Source organism: Thermobia domestica, chromosome 3 (genome assembly GCF_964235325.1).
Source record: "Thermobia domestica chromosome 3, izTheDome1.hap1.1, whole genome shotgun sequence".
Classification (NCBI taxonomy): domain Eukaryota; kingdom Metazoa; phylum Arthropoda; class Insecta; order Zygentoma; family Lepismatidae; genus Thermobia; species Thermobia domestica.
The window spans coordinates 246,936,846-246,954,634 of record NC_137456.1 but is presented as its reverse complement, the minus strand read 5'-3'; positions in this window follow the sequence as shown (position 1 = coordinate 246,954,634).

Sequence of the window (17,789 nt, the reverse complement as noted above, 5' to 3'; positions counted from 1 at the left end):
GTTCGACATGGAAGCGAAAAATACGGGTGAAAATTATCTTTAAATATGTGTATATTTTCGAAATCTATTAAACTCGAGTCATCAAATTTGGCATTTCTACATCTCATTTAAAATAAAAATAAGTTTTAGCATTTTAAAAATATTATGTCCCTATAAAGTTTCCGAATATAAAATCAACCTCCCAAAAGTGAGTGCGTCTGTTAAGACATAAGACGGTATAATATCAATTTATAATATAAAAATTTGACCTTATATTTGAAGTAGTACTAGAGTATAAATTCCCTAGGAAAACTGCACCCTCAATAAAACTTCGAATGTACAGACATCTTACCGACAGTCAGTCCATCTGTTAAAAGATAGAAAGTATAATATCAATTTACAATGTAACATTTGAGTTTGTTTTTGAAGTAGCCAATAACCGACAGGGAGGTAATAATTTCCTAGGAAATAATTCCCCCTACGAAAGCTTCGGATTTAAAGCTATCTTGTCTAAAGTGACTGTGTCCGTTAAGAGATATTACGGAGTGGTATGAATTTCTAATGTAACTTTTAACATTGTCTTTGAAGTAACGATAACCAACAGCGTGGTAATAATTTGGTAGGAAATTGTTACCCCATACGAAATCTTCGGATTTAAAGCCATTTTTCGAAAGTGACTGTGTCTGTTAAGAGATACTACGAAGTGGTATCAGTTTATAATGTAACATTTAACATTGTCTTTGAAGTAACCAATAACCGACAGGAATGTAATAATTTCCTAGGAAATTATTACCCTTAATAAGTTCCTAGGAAATTATTACCCTCCTACCAAATTTTCGGATTTAAGGAATCTCGCTCAAAGTGAGTGCATACATTGAGAGATTACATTCAATAATATGCATTTTTAATGTGACTACTTAATTTTCCTTTGATATAACCACAAACCGACAGGGGGTAAAGATTTCCAGGGGTAAAATATCGCTGTTCCACCTGAATGAATTAGGAAAACATCTACCGCTACGTTTAACAATTGCCTCAATTTGTGGTCAATTTGAAGCCGATTGTTGTAGTACTTGTAAGTTTTACTAACTCACCTACTGTGTTAGTACAACTAATTTACTCGTCAGAGAAGTCTTTTGAGACAGCGTACTTGCGAAAGTGGTAGAAGTCTCACAGGTGTTTGTCCCCTTTTGAGGATCGCATAGTAGAAAGTAGAAAGTATACATTTCGAGATTGTTGCACGCAATAAATCAGGACGACTAAGTTCGTTCATTGGAATTCCGAAAGTGGCTTAAAACCATGCACAACTAATAAATATTTGCAGAGATGATCGCGTAGTCGAATTTGCGAAATTCAAAATCAATGGCCTAGTGAAGCGATACAATTATTTTTGATTCACTGTAAACCTGGAAATCGATGTGGACAAAGATTTAATTTTATCAGGGATGAATTTGTGGTGTGGATTGTCTTATCGTTATTTTACTGAGCCAGTTTCCTTTAACAACTTAATTACTAGTGAGGAATATATGCGGATGATAGAGACAGTCATGTTGCTTGCCATCAAAGATCTCTATGGGATTGAGAGATTTTATCTTCAATAAGATCGTGCCCCACCCCCACTATCATTGTTTTATCTGTCAGTTTCTAAATGAAAATTTACCAGAAAGATTGATAGGTCGAAGAGTATTTGTCAGTATTCCACATGTTTCCTCTGGTCCGCTACAGTATTCTTTTGGAGTTTTCTTATGAAGAACAGTCCAGAATGTTGTTTAAATACAAGAGTCTCACATACTGCATGATCTATGAATAGTCATTTAACTCTATGTGCAGATATCGAACTTTGCATGTTGCAGCAGGTAGTTCGTACAGCAGTTCGGTCCCATCGCCAGTGTTTTGATGGTAACGGTCAGCACTTTGAACACATAAACATGCTAGTTCTTATTCACTTAGGCTTTGTTTTTGTTTCGCTTTAATATGTAGTATAGTACAATATTTCTAATTTCATTCTCCGGAAATAAAAAAAAATACATTAGCCTCTTAAACTGTTATGGGTATATCTAGAAACGAAACAAATCATTTTCATAGGCGAGTACTATGTAAACTTCTTCATATAACCCGCTCAAACCTGGTTTGTTTGTAACCAGCTAGCACAACAGGAAGCGGAAATGACGTCTACTTAACCAGCGTATTATCGGAATGCGTTTTCAATATGCAGCGTGAGCTATAACTATGATATTAGGAGTTAAATACCAAAGTCCTGTAGTCTGTTTCTTTTCCAAAAGAAGGCAGTCATTAAGGTAATAACTTGTGGTTTTATTGTGCAAGATGTCTAGAATTTCTCGTAACCCAAACTTCGGAGTATCACAACTTTCGAACCATGCACGTGAATGAAATGAAATTCCCAATGAGGAAAATCGTATTCTTGCAGATATTTTTGTGGTATGAAACATGGGAATATCAATCACAATTCGACCTCGCGAATGCAAACAATCTACGACGCTAACGACTTATTTTTACAAAACTTGATAATTTACAAATTGGAGGCCATTTTGGCTTTGTATATGTACAAGTGAAAATATTAGTTGTAAGCTGGTGGTAATGTATCGTTGTGAAAGAACTACGACACATTAACATCATGTACAGACTTCTCATGTCCATAATATTAGCGTGTCCTAAAACACAATTTTACTATTTCGGACACTATAACATAATAGGGCAATATTAACAGTTTCAAGCGAGTGTGAGCACATGCAGATGGCACCAACTATACTACAGATAGACTATTACAAATAACCAAGAAGTTTGCAAATCACTCAGGAAGACATGGCCGTGGATAGATTGTTACCTTACCTCAATGATAAATTATGTATTACTTTGGCAATCAAAACCACTTTTACTATCGGTAAAAATTACATTTTACTTATTTATGATCTATACAAGAACTAACTTCAAATATTGCATAATGTTAGCTCACTTTTATAGTCTGTCGTTACAGTTCCTGTTTTCAATTCTAACAGATTGACAAAGAAGTATATAACGTACGCGTATACGTAGCGTACGACCTTTGGCGTGGGTGACCAGCGTTGGATAACATGCAGGTGCTCCTGTAGTTCGGATTCCACGTTAATTATTAGGTCCCGTATCATATAGCATTGCTACTAAAAGAGACGTTAAGCTAAAACCCAATTTAAAGTAATATATACAGAGAGCCTTAAAGATGTATAAACTGTTTAATTGTGAATGATTCTGAATTGTATTGTCAGAAATGCCTCATTTTTGTGGGGTTGTTGTTAAATATTCTCTTATTAGATTGGAATGTGTGACTAAGAACTAGCATGTTTATATGTTCAAAGTGCTGACCGTTACCATCAAAACACTGGCGATGGGACCGAACTGCTGTACGAACTACCTGCTGCAACATGCAAAGTTCGATATCTGCACATAGATTTAAATGACTATTCATAGATCATGCAGTATGTGGGACTCTTGTCTTTAAACAACATTCTGGACAGTGTAGTGTATTCTACTTTAATATCTCTAAAAAAAAGGTTCTTTCATTTTGTGTTCTATTGGTTAATTGTTCTGGTACTATTGTATCGAACATGACGTCATGTCTGGCTCCGTGATTTGAATTCCTTCTGCCGTTTGTCAGATTGACTTCAAATCGGGTGCGTATTGGTTGGATTGTTTTTAAGTGTAAAATTGTGCCTTGCAATTCCATGGACAGCGAGGGAAAGGATCGAAGACGGAAGTGTTCAGTTATTTAGTTCTGTAGTTTGTGATTTTTTTATTATAGTTTTTTTTCCTCCAGTGTTTTCTCTTTTTTTAATATATGATATTTTGTGTTTGTGAAACTTCCTGCCATCGTTCGTTCTCGAGTTGACCATTGGAAGTTGCCCTTTTTTCATATACAGGTAAAAGTAGTGTTAACTTAATGTATAATTAAATTCAATTATTTTTGCTAATTTGATATTAATCTACTGTTGCTACCGTGTTACATATATATAGAGAGGTTAATTGAAATTGAAATTTGAGAATATATACTATATATTTAAATCTTGTTCTATAAGAGCCTCACTTATATATATATTTGTTGTTTACTTTTTCTATATGATCTCGTTAATAAATTGTTCATTGGTATACCTTTTAATTGAGGATAATGTTTTGATTTGGAAAAGCCTCTGGTTTCTACTATATCTGCCTAAGGGGGGTATCCAATCTAATAGCGTGCCGTTATGTATGTGTTGTATATGCTGCTGCTATGATGCGAGGAAATATTGCTTATTATTAAATTATCTAACTAGTGGTACAGTTCCTTCCTTGACTTCCGGTGGGGCATGTATGATACACTACATATAAATGGTTTGAAGTCAATCTCACCAATTCGAGGCTTTTTACATATTGAATTAGTTTGTTAATGCCCTTGCTGTTCGTCTTATATATTAAATATGGCCGAAGGTGTAGATAAAGATAAGGTAGCCTCAGATACTATATCCGGATTTGATGATGATGGTGTAAAAACGCCGCCTCTAAATATAGATAAAATTGATAGGTTATTTTTTGGAATTGAAAGATTAGGAGAAATGTTAGAAGACATATCTGGAAAGGTGGGTCCGATGTCTTCTAGGGTACCTGTTAATAAAGATAATACGGGATCTGATAAGTCAACTGGTGCTATTCCTAAACGTACTAGTAAAGTATTTGGTAATAGATGCCATAGTGATTATACAAAGGACATAGGTGATGACGCTTATCTCCGTACCAATTCTTCCCGTTTGGAGAATAATACTGCTTTGACGGTGTTAAATAGATTTGTGGAAAATCTTCCAATTTGTGATGGTAATGACCCTGACAAGTTGTTCAATTTTATATGTAAAATTGACGATTTTTTAAGTGGTAATGAATTTCCAATTCGTTGTGTGGTATACGCTTTACAAACAAAAACTAGAAATCCATTACTACAGTGTCTTAAGGATAGTGTTAAAGCAACGAGGAACTGGGGAGATTTATGTAAATATGTGATGACTGAGTTGCTTTCTGACATGGCTATACAGCAACTTACCACGAGATATTTTTATAAACCTCAGGGCGAAAGTGAAGGGGTCTTACAATATTCACGTAGACTTGATCAAGTATCACGTATATTGGATATTCAAATCTGTGATGAAACATACATCTTAACGGTGGCTAGTGGTTGTAGACCGGATGTGAGATCGCATGTATTTTATAGTGAGCATCCTCAAACGCGTGATGAACTTATGAATTCTTTAAAAGCTTATTCACAGTTAGAACTTTTTACGAAGCAGCATCAAACAACTGTTGTTGGATCATCATTCATTATAAATCGTAAAAGCAGTGACTTTAGATCGCGTAGTGTAGTTCATCCTCATGTACGAAACAGATCGGGTAATTTCCACAAAGGACAGGTGTCTAATTTTCAAAAGAATTCTGATACTCAGCAGATTCGAACCTCGGACTGTGGTGTACGAACCTTACCTCCATTAGTTGGGAAAGGTGGTATATTTATTGAAGTCGATTTGTATGATAAAAAATACTTTGCATGTTTGGACAGTGCTTCAAGTGTTAATTTTATAAGTAACGAAGTGTTACAGTATTTACTACAACGGGATTCGAACCTAAAAATACATGTTAAGAACTTTGTGGGACGTACTGCTACAAACTATCGTTTAGTGCTACACAAATATTGTTTGCTCCCGTTGAGAATTAATAAGCAAGAGTTAACTGTTTGTGCGTATATAAACGAACATTGTCCCAATGGCCAACATATTACTTTAGGAATGCCCTTTATTGAGCAGACTGCCTTTAAATTGGATGTTAAGGAACGAAGTATATTCTTTCCTGATCACAATTTCAACATTACGTATGTTTCCAAGCCTTCTTTTGGTGGACAATATTCTGGCCCTTTTCCTTTTGGTTGCAGGAAGACGGGTCCTTATTCTACATCATATTTGATGGGTTATCTTACAAGGAACCGCACATCCTGCGACAAACCAAATGTTCAAAAACAGCTGGGCAGTGAAGATAAAAGCCTTTTTCATGGTCAAGGTCATAACACCTGTTGCATTCCTGATACAACGAGCGAGTTCTCACTAGACCAGGTGCCACGTAATGCAGCCTTGCCAGCCGGTCAACAACTTGTTGGAGATAAGGAAGCAGTACTACAGCAAGGTAAAGAATGTGTTACTAAATATAAACAAAACTTTGCTTTATCTGAAGAACCTGTTATTTTTAAAAATGCTTGTTCTGCTTTAAATCAATTTAATGACTATAATTCTTTTTTAAATTCTTGGTCTTTAACGTCACAGGCTACTAATGAAGATTTTTTCAAAATAAAAAAGTAATAGAATATAAAAATGAGCTACAACTTAAATCACCTGTTGAATGTAATGTTGTACAGGGTGTTTCAGAAGTACCTTCGAATAGCAATGAGGTATTAGCGATTGACAATAGAGTTATGCATAATTTAAATAACAAATCGTCTGTTAATCAACTAGATAATACAAATAGAAAATTAATTGTGGAAAACATTGATAATGAACTTATTAAGGAAGATAGTACCTTACCTTTATTTGTACAGGATATTATAAATGATTATACTGATGTGATTACATCAAATATCGGCAGAATTAAAGATTTTAAGTACAAGTTTCGGGTTAAGGAGGATACTGTGTTTCGTGAAAAACAATACCCTATGTCTAGTAAACAAAAGCAAGAAATGCGTGTAATTTTAAAAGAACTTTTGGATAACGGGGTTATCGTGGAGAGTACTAGTGAGTATCGTTCCCCTTGCTTTATTGTTAAAAATAGTGCAGGTAGAGGACGGCTAGTTCTAAACTTTGGTAAATTATCTAAGCTTGTGGAAGCCGATAATATAGTCACCCCTAACATGGAAGAATCTATTGCTACACTGGCTAATGCTCGTATTACGTCGAGATTCGATTGTAAAAGGGGATTTTTTCAGATAGTATTGGATGAATCCTGTCAGAAATATACGGGCTTTTCTTTTGACAATAAAAGTTATCATTTTCAGGTACATCCTATGGGACTCTGTACTGGGACGGCGGCTTTAGCGCGTGCTATTGATACTGTATTAGGTGATTTGAAGGAACAAGGTGTCGAAGTATATGCTGATGATATTGTACTCTATTCTGATACAATTGAACAACATAAAACATTACTTAAGACGGTGCTTGATCGACTTCGATCACGAGGTCTTACAATTTCACCAGAAAAATGTTCCTTCTTTCAAACGGAGATAGATTATTTGGGATTTCGCGTAGGTGGAGGAACTATGCAAATGATTCCGGATCGACTTGAAGTTATACGAAATTTACCTGCTCCTCGTAATAGGAAGCGTGTCAAATCTCTTGTTGGGTTTTTGTCTTTCTATAGTCGATTTATTAGTAATTTTGCTGAGATTATGCGTCCCATAACAGACTTAAAATCACCTAAAATTCCCTTTGTTTGGGGTAAAGAACAATCTGAGGCATTAGCTCGTATTAAGGACGCTTTTGAAGAGCAGGTTATCTGGAAGATTCCGGATATGAGTAAAAGGTTTTTTATTGAAGCAGATTCTAGTTTGCGAGGGTTCGGGAGTGTGATCCTACAGAAGGATTCCAGTGGTTTCTATCAACCTGTTGCGTTCTATAGCAGAAAACTGAAACCTTCGGACTATAATCGTCCTATCTTTGCCTTGGAGTTGGCTAGCTTGTACAATACTATTACTCGTTTTCAGCACTATCTTGTTTCAAGATTTACAATATTAACTGATAACCATGCTTTAGCTTGCGTGTTGCGTAACCCTAAAAAATTTACACGATATAGTACTATGATTCATAGATTGTTAGAATTTAAATTCGATATCTTACATGTACCTAGCAACAAGATGATTAACGCAGATTTTTTGAGTCGAATATATGATTCAAGTTTGTATGACCTTATAGATGAACCTATAGATGAGGAGGTATACCAACGTGAATTTTTGGCTTCAAGCCTGTTGAATACTCCTTTAGCATTTTATAATGTAAAAGAAGAGCAAATAAAGGATCCGGATATCTCTGATATTTATAAGAAGACTGAAGCTGCAGGAAATGTCTGGAAAGAATATAGTTTGTCACGTGGTTTATTATATAAAAGAACAAAAGCACGGTATAATCCTTACAAGGTTCTATTGCCTAAGTCTTTACGACCTTTGGTATTGGAATATTATCACTCTGGAACTTTGGTGGGAACTCATACGGGAAATTTTAAAACACTTAGTAAAATTAAACGTTATTTTACGTGGCCTTCTTTGATTCGTGATGTGCATCAGTACGTGCGCTCATGTCATGAATGTCAGATCTCGAAACCACGTTTTGAAAAGCCCCAAGGTCTTTTGTCTTCTAAATATGTAACACAACCCCAGGGACATTTATACTGTGATTTGGCTGGTCCGTTAATCCCAAGCAATGGCTATAGGTACATAATGTTACTTGTGGATAACGCCTCCCGTTTTTTGCACTTAGTTCCATTACGTAATGCGACCAGTAGAATTATTATTAAAGCAATGAAGGAGATATTTTGTCGTTTTGGTCATTGTTTTGCTTTATCCACGGATCGGGCTAGTTATTTTTGTAGCGAGGAGTTTCGTCGTTTTCTCTTTGGACTAGGGATCAAACATATACGTAGTTCAGCTTACTTTGCGTCTGGAAACGCAGCTGAAAAATATGTTCAAACGGTAAAGAATGCATTAAGATGTTATTGCTCTGAGAATCAGACGGTATGGAACAATTTCCTATATCCGATCCAATTTTCTCTTAACGTTTCTGAACATTGTGAATTAAAGGCATCACCATTTGAGCTTTATTTGGGACGTGAAGCCCTAGATCCTTTATTAGTTAAATGGTCTGTAAAGGATTCCGACCTGAACTTACATAATTCAGTTGAGGTATGGTCCGATGCCTTAAAAAATATGCATAGAGCTTGGGAAGATAGAAAGCATCTTTTCCTGCAGCGTAATAATCCAGTTACTTTCCAGATAGGCCAATTAGTTCTTTGGAAATCTCACTTTAAGTCGTCTATAACAGATAAAGTTAGTAAATCCTTGTCGCCTCTGTGGCTTGGTCCTTACCGCATCGACTCCTTTGCGGGTCCGAATTCTGTAATTCTTTTAGACGAAAATAAAAACCGAAAATTTTCTTCTCATGTTAGCCAATTAAAAAAGTATGAAATGCGTGAAACTCCTGATCCCGAATTGTAAATTTTGCTGTAATATTTGTGAGGTTCTTACACTTATTTCTTTTTCAGGTGTAAGGGAGCTGTTTGATTTATATATAAAAAAAATCCATGTTTGTTCCAATTTGTAAAGACTGGCCAGTCTACACTTCTATTTGAGATAGATATATTATTCTGCGCCTAATGGATATGAATCTTATCGTCTATGGATATTTAAGGTTTATTCAAGCCTATGTTATGATTACATTCTATAATATGGTATAACTCTATTCTGTTTTTTGTATTTAGTACTGTACTCTGGTTTTGTGTTTTACCAAAACTAAATTATATTTAATGATATGCTTGAATATATTTGGTCAATTTGGCTTTATATTATTTGGTGGTCCATTTCATTATTTATTTATGGTTTGTTGTTTTGTCTTTTCATACTTCATATTCATCTATCACCCTTACTAACAAAATCGTTTTCATTTCCATAAGTGTTTCATATTTCTGGTAATTCAAAAAATGTTTTTTACATTTTTTGAATTCCGGGGGGACCCACCATGTAGTGTATTCTACTTTAATATCTCTAAAAAAAAGGTTCTTTCATTTTGTGTTCTATTGGTTAATTGTTCTGGTACTATTGTATAGAACATGACGTCATGTCTGGCTCCGTGATTTGAATTCCTTCTGCCGTTTGTCAGATTGACTTCAAATCGGGTGCGTATTGGTTGGATTGTTTTTAAGTGTAAAATTGTGCCTTGCAATTCCATGGACAGCGAGGGAAAGGATCGAAGACGGAAGTGTTCAGTTATTTAGTTCTGTAGTTTGTGATTTTTTTATTATAGTTTTTTTTCCTCCAGTGTTTTCTCTTTTTTTTAATATATGATATTTTGTGTTTGTGAAACTTCCTGCCATCGTTCGTTCTCGAGTTGACCATTGGAAGTTGCCCTTTTTTCATATACAGGTAAAAGTAGTGTTAACTTAATGTATAATTAAATTCAATTATTTTTGCTAATTTGATATTAATCTACTGTTGCTACCGTGTTACATATATATAGAGAGGTTAATTGAAATTGAAATTTGAGAATATATACTATATATTTAAATCTTGTTCTATAAGAGCTTCACTTATATATATATTTGTTGTTTACTTTTTCTATATGATCTCGTTAATAAATTGTTCATTGGTATACCTTTTAATTGAGGATAATGTTTTGATTTGGAAAAGCCTCTGGTTTCTACTATATCTGCCTAAGGGGGGTATCCAATCTAATAGCGTGCCGTTATGTATGTGTTGTATATGCTGCTGCTATGATGCGAGGAAATATTGCTTATTATTAAATTATCTAACTAGTTGTACAGTTCCTTCCTTGACTTCCGGTGGGGCATGTATGATACACTACAACAGTTCTCCATAAGAAAACTCCAAAAGAATACTGTAGCGGACCAGAGGAAACATGTGGAATACTGACAAATACTCTTTGACCTATCAATCTTTCTGGTAAATTTGCATTTAGAAACTGAAAGATAAAACAATGATAGTGGAGGTGGGGCACGATCTTATTGAAGATAAAATCTCTCTTTCCCATAGAGATCTTTGATGGCAAGCAACATGACTGTCTCTATCATCTGCAGATATTCCTCACTAGTAATTAAGTTGTTAAAGGAAACTGGCTCAGTAAAATAACGATAAGACAACCCACACCACAAATTCATCCCTGATAAAATTAAATCTTTGTCCACATCAATTTCCAGGTTTACAGTGGATCAAAAATAATTGTATCGAAATTTCAAAAATCGTTTCATTGTGGTATCTTACGTGGCAGGTCCTATGTACTGTCCAAGCTTTAAGTTTCTAACATAAGAGGTTGTACATACTACTTGAGAATCTTCTTTTAGCAAGCCTTGCACGTTGTTCTAGTGGCTAGCTCGCGCTTGCTAGCTACGCCATTTTCAACAGTGTTGACAACTTTGTCAATGTTTATCGTGTCTCGGGAAGGGTTTGAGATATCGAAATGCTATAAACGGTAAAGTAATTTGTACGTTTATTGCAAACCATATATGTAACTAGATACGATTTTTACCAAAGATTTTTTTTCGAAATAAAGGCTGAAATAATTCAGAATTTTCAGCCACTGTTACTTCGTTTCTATTCATTCGAAAACCGTCTTACCATGGCCCTGATATCCAAGTAGTTTCGATTATCCTATACATCTATGTTGTGCTGTGTCTGCTTTCCAAACTTCGGATATTTGTTATACCATAACATTCTTACAAGGGACATCACCCAATTGTCCGGCTCCGATTTCAATGATTTTTTTTCTGATAGAGAGCATCTATGCATTGTTTGTGATGACAATTTTTTTCATGATGCATTTTTCTATTTTTTTATATATTTAAGAGTTGTGATGTGGCTATTAGAGATTACTGCAGAAGTCCCTTACTGTCCTTTGTAAACGGAGTGTTAATTAAAAACACAATCATGTAGACACATATAAGGCCTCAGGGGAAGTCGTATGGTAAGTATGACCTTGAGAAACGCTACATTCAATATCTGTCCATGTAAACGCTTTCTTCCATTTATTACCGTTTTCCTTCTATGGTCATTAACTTTAAAATTGGAAGTGGTTGAATTTTTCAATTTCTGCTTTAAATTCAGTTTCAAGAGATAAGATGATTGTTATTATTCCAATTCTAAATCCATTGCAACAATCGCTTCTCGGCATATCTAACCGCTGTTGCTCTTTGAAAATCGATATTCAAACCTTAAGTATTAAATTTCTACCACTTCTGTTTATAGTTGAGAGATATGAGTAAGGGTATGAAATTGTCTTAAGACGCTCAATCGATTACAAAAAACCGCTTTTCGGTATCTGTTACAGGGTAGATTGATTTAAATCAATCTGATTTAAATCACGATTTTAATCTTTTGGGTGGAGGTCTATGAGTACAGAGATTCAGGGAGGTTAATTAATTTCAAGATTTAGCTAATTTCGCTATGGCAGTGCTATCTCTTCCTCATTCAAACGCAGAGGTTGAAAGACTTCTTAGCCAATTAAATATTGTAAAAACCAAACTGAGAAATTGGTGGAAAGTGGAAACTGTAGGCTATACTTCAAGTTCGAAATTCATTTAGAATCTCTGGGAAGAGATGTCATTCCTATGAGATACCAGAGGGTGTCATTAAAAAAATTGGAGTCAAAGCAGCGTACTCGCAGCCGTCGTCTACTGTGACATCCCAGCCTTCAACATCGGTAGCAGTAGAAGAAGATGTAGAAGAGGAGACAGTATATCTTTTCGAATAGGTAAGTCATTTCACGGTGTCTCTGCCTTTACTGATTATGTTTAGCCTATGTATACGTTTACTTTATATTGTTCCAGAAAAACATTCTATTTAAGTTTAAATTCGATAAATATCTGTTTTAGCGACTTTCTAACGAGTTTGGACCTGAATTTAGCGACATTGTGTCAGTAAGAGTTGGCGACAGTGTCAGATGCATGCATAGAATACTGGCAGGGAGGCTTGTTGTCATGAAGTGGTTTTCCAAATAGAAACTGGTTGACCTGCTATTCTTGCTATCGTTCTAACAAATCTTTAAAATTTTGTATACGGTAGGTAGTGTCGATGTTTCAGTCTTCTATTCTTTCATGTGTTTTCCATTTTTGTAAATTTGAACTGCAAAGAATGGGAATCAAACATTTTGATCTGGCTGTGTGCTTCTGACTTGAAATTTCATGCCCTGTCTTACATTTTACTTTTTGTTCAAACACTTCCATCATTCAACTTTGCAGTATAAGAAAGCATTCATAATTTAACCACGTTTATGTGTTTTTCATTCGGCTCAGATCTTTATTATCACAATCAGTTAGTTGTACCTTCAGGTTGCTGATTGCTATTCCCATTTTTCCATTAACAAGATTACTAGCTCCTGCTGCACCATCAAGTAATTGATCATAATATACGCCCTTTGAGGGCAACGGAAAGATACAGGAGAAAGCATAAAGTTTAAAACTGAATATGAAGGAACTGTATCGTGTTTCTGTCCCCCATTAAAAATCGAGTGTGACACATCAGGTACCAAAAAGAATCGGACAGAAGGATTAAGATAAATATGAATCTCTGATCTTCTCACCTCTCAGACTCGTATCCAATTTTCAGCCAGGTTTATTACAAATTATATCATTCGTATCCAAAATTACGAACACTATTTCAAGAAAGGCACTGGATGTATATATTATTCATTTTGAGTAAGAAGGTTAAAATGAATTTTTGCCAGTAATAAAAATGATATTGTTATTGGAAGCAGATTTTTACTTATGCCTTCTCAGAGTTGAAAATAGCAATCTAATAGTTAACAAATTAACATTTAATAAGAAAGTAGCTAAAACATGAATTGAGCTTGAAGTGTAAAGCAGGTTTGCACTGAAACAAGCGTTGGAGGCACTCATAAACTCACCACAGACTTTCCTTTTTGAAAGTGAGCAAGATAATGATACAACTCAAGAAAACGTTTTTCTTGGGACGTAGTATCCTAACCATACTTCTCTGACCTTTGTTATGTTACTACACTAAAAAAGAGCATGCTTTAAGCTCCTCATGCTATATATTTTAGTTTTAGAACCATGTATCAAGTAAATATAAAACTATGTGAGAGTTATTACTTATGATACTTCGTGATAGTATCGCAAATAATAGATTATGTTCAGTGACTGTAAGATGAAAAATAATTTATTTAAGATAAAAAATAATACGCTAAAACGCATGTTACTGCGTAATTATAGACGAATATCAATGGCTTATTATAAAAATATTTGGAACGTACGTGAGCTTCTGAAAAAATTCAGAATTTTGGCTGAAATGTTCCATTACAGTTATCACCTGTATAAGTTCAGTGTGTGTATTTTTATTTACATCTCAAACCGATGTTATCTGCTGTAACGTGAATCAAAACTAATTGTTCTGAATTGATCTAGAAAATTGCATGCTGAAACAGTTTGAACAGTGTACAGATAAAACTGAAGTTTCGTCTTATTGGTAGATGGGTTCGAAGATTGTGGTTCAGAAGAAATTGTAGACTGCAACAATGTACAGGTATCTACTCTCAGAAGCACACGTAGGAGACACGCCAGGCACTTGAATAAACCTACGCAAAATATTTCCGGTGAAAAATTTTCTGGGGAGCAAGCAATCATTTTGTATCAAAACACATCGAAATGTATACCTCTGGCAGCTGAAAAAAAATCTTCAAGCTGCTCTTCAGGAATTTTGTATAGAGAATATCCAGGCCATATTACACTGGTTGATAATCTATTTTGATGAAAAAAAGAAAACTTCAGAGAAAAAGAGTATGTATGTAATTGACTACCTTTGTCATTGTGGTACTATTATTTCTGACTTTCTAAAGACTGACTGGTATTTAAATCCAAAGAAAGATAAAATTCAAGCATATTCACTATTTTCGCCATGGGTCAGCTACTCTATTGTTTTAAACTTTTGTCTACATGAAGAAGAGTTTGATATCAATGGAATGTTTGAGGAAGGACATAAAATATTTCCGTAAAATGGACTTGAATAACAGCTTAATGGCTAACAGCTCACGGTGGATTAGTGATATTAAATTCTTTTACAAAATTTAATAATAAGGTAAATGATGTTGAATATTGTAAATTTAATACACAAATTGAAGAAGAATGTAATTTGATAGGCATTGATATTTTTAACGTTCTTAAGGTATTGCCTCATTTTCATTGCCAGCCTGTTTAGTTTGCTACAAAGCTATTAAAAGGGGCTTACGTAATTCCAAAGTTTTGAAGAATATTTTGATCGATCATTTTGAAAACAAGTTTGTATTGGCTAACAGTGACGCACAAGTTAGAAATATAAAATGCTACCCGCAAATAGATAACAGTATAATGGAATCTGCAATTACCACCTATAACGTTTTAAAATTACTGAATTCTTTCCAATCAGATTCGAGAATTATTGCGTCAATTAGGATTTTGTCACTGTACAAATCGCAACAGATTTTTAATTTCTTTGCAGTGTACGAATTTCAATATTTGTTGTTAATAGTAAAGAATTTCGAAAACCAGATGACTATACAATATAGTGGAAATAAGAATATTCTCAGTAATGTTAACAGTGCAGTACCTATATGTAACATTGGTGTAAGGCAAAATAGTAGCAATGAGAAAGGGAACTATAGATTTACCGTTAGGTTTTAGAAACCACAGATATACTATCAGACAAATCCAGTTAACAGGTTTCGTAATAATACGAATCGGATAGGTGACAGGAAATTTTATAATAGGAGAAAACCAAGAAATGAAATGAATACTCCTCGCAACTCTACACAAGAATGTGCAGTGCAATGTGATATAAGTTCAATTTCCCTGAGCGGGGATCGAACCAGAGACCCCACGCAAAAGAGATGATCGCTCTACCACTGAGTCATCGCGGTCCCCTTTTATTTTAATATGTTGAGTGAAAAGACAATTTTATCTGGTAATAATTACTAATTAGGATAATAATAATAATATAGTAATTTCATGAATAACTTTTGTTTTTCGTGTTTTAGTTTACTGCCGTTAGATATAAATATTTATTTATTTGTCCTAATCCGGTTGCTGTGGCAAACGTTTTCGTTACCAAGGATTGGTATATAAACAATTTTCAACATATAATGCAGAAGGATGTCATATAATCACTATTGTATTAAATTGCTGTAAAGTAAGTTATTTAAGAAATAAAAATAGTGGTTTTAGTAAACGAAAATAGGCGTAATATTTGTTGATTCATCGTAGTAAGTAAAACAGTATTTTGTATGAGTATATAATACGATAAATCTTTGAAATAATAATAATAATCCGAACTATGTGGTTATAAGTTGTATCTTGGAACAGAGTCTTATCGAAAAGGTGTGTCTTTTCACTTCTACCAAATCTTACATAAAGTTCGTAGCTCTTCCTCTGGCGTTATTTTTGATTTTCATCTTCTACTTATGGCTTCTAGGGATCTCTCGAGAGATTTGGTTTTATGCCAAGAAAATGTGCGCAACGAATTATTAAACTGAAATGACACAGATCTGTGATAATAGTATTCCCTTTTCGGAGAATAAGCATACATCATGGCAAACGTTCTATAATTACATCCGCTGACATTGAAGATAACCTTGGTTTCACACTATATAAGAAACTGGTCATCTAAGTGTTTCATACTTGAAATAAATATTACAAATTAGTAGAGGATATAAGATTGAATTACATTCATACATATAAACTAAAGATTATATTTACCCATCAATGAATTCACCGAAAAGTGAATTATACAAATGACAAGTTCCAAATTCAAATGTTCTATATTTAGGTCTTATAGTTGAATATGAACATGGTCCAATTGCAGCCCTTATATAATTAAAACGAAAATCCAAACTTGGTTTATAAACCTGGAATACAATATAAATATATAGTTAACGGAAGTAATGCTTTACGTTATTTTTCCGAGGTGTTTTATGTTATTTGATATCTGAAAAATATGAAACGTTATATTAGAAATTTTGAAACTCACTACTAAAATTAATCACTATAACTGTAAATTGCACACATTATAGTTTTTCAGATTATATATGAAAAAAGAGACAAATATTATGATTTTGTATTCTCAACAGTCTAGGTAGTAAGAAGTACATAAAATACTGAAGATCCTGACATGTTGCATAGTATTTATATTTTTGGAAGGTATCGAGTCCATTCATCCCCTTAGTTCTGTCCTTTACTACAATTAATATAACAAATACGAAACGCATAATACAACGCTCACCATAATGGTGAATAAAGTATAACAACTCTAGCCCATAACCTGACATTTCAGAGCTCATACTGAAATCAAAATTAGATTTTAAATATCTCTCTAGATGAAAATTGTTAAATGTTTTGATGGGCTGAGTCACCATCCGAAAATTTCAGGAGAGATATATTCGAAATGGATGTAAAACAAGCGAAATAGAACTTTACTCCATTTTGAAGAAAATTGTGCAGAAAATTATAAGGTGGGGTGAACGCACCGCCGTCACAATATACATAGAAATTTTAGTTTGTTCGACATTGATAAGAAGCAGCAAAATTTCTTATTGCCTATCATTCTGATCTAGACTCGCAAGACATTTATGGTGTGACACATAGCACTCTGAAAATTATGTACGCACGACTTCCAAACTCAATACCAAACAATTAATTTTTAAATTACTAATAATTTCTCACTGAAAGTGGCTATCTTAGATGCAGCATTGTATATTCAATTTTTCTCCTTTACTGTAACAAATGTAACAAATATGAACCGCTGGAAACAAAACTCGCCATCATCGTGGTAGCACTGAGTAAAGTATAAGTACTCCTGCCAATAATCTGAAATTCAGAATTTACCCTGAAAACAAGATTTAAATTTGAATGCCAAGCGCGTCGCTAATGCCAATGGGTGAAATAATTACTAATGAGGATAGTGCATGTCCAGAAAGGAGAAATTTTACTTTAATCTGATAAATATGCCAAGTTCTCGTACATACGCACGTATTATTGTCGTACACTCCCAGAAG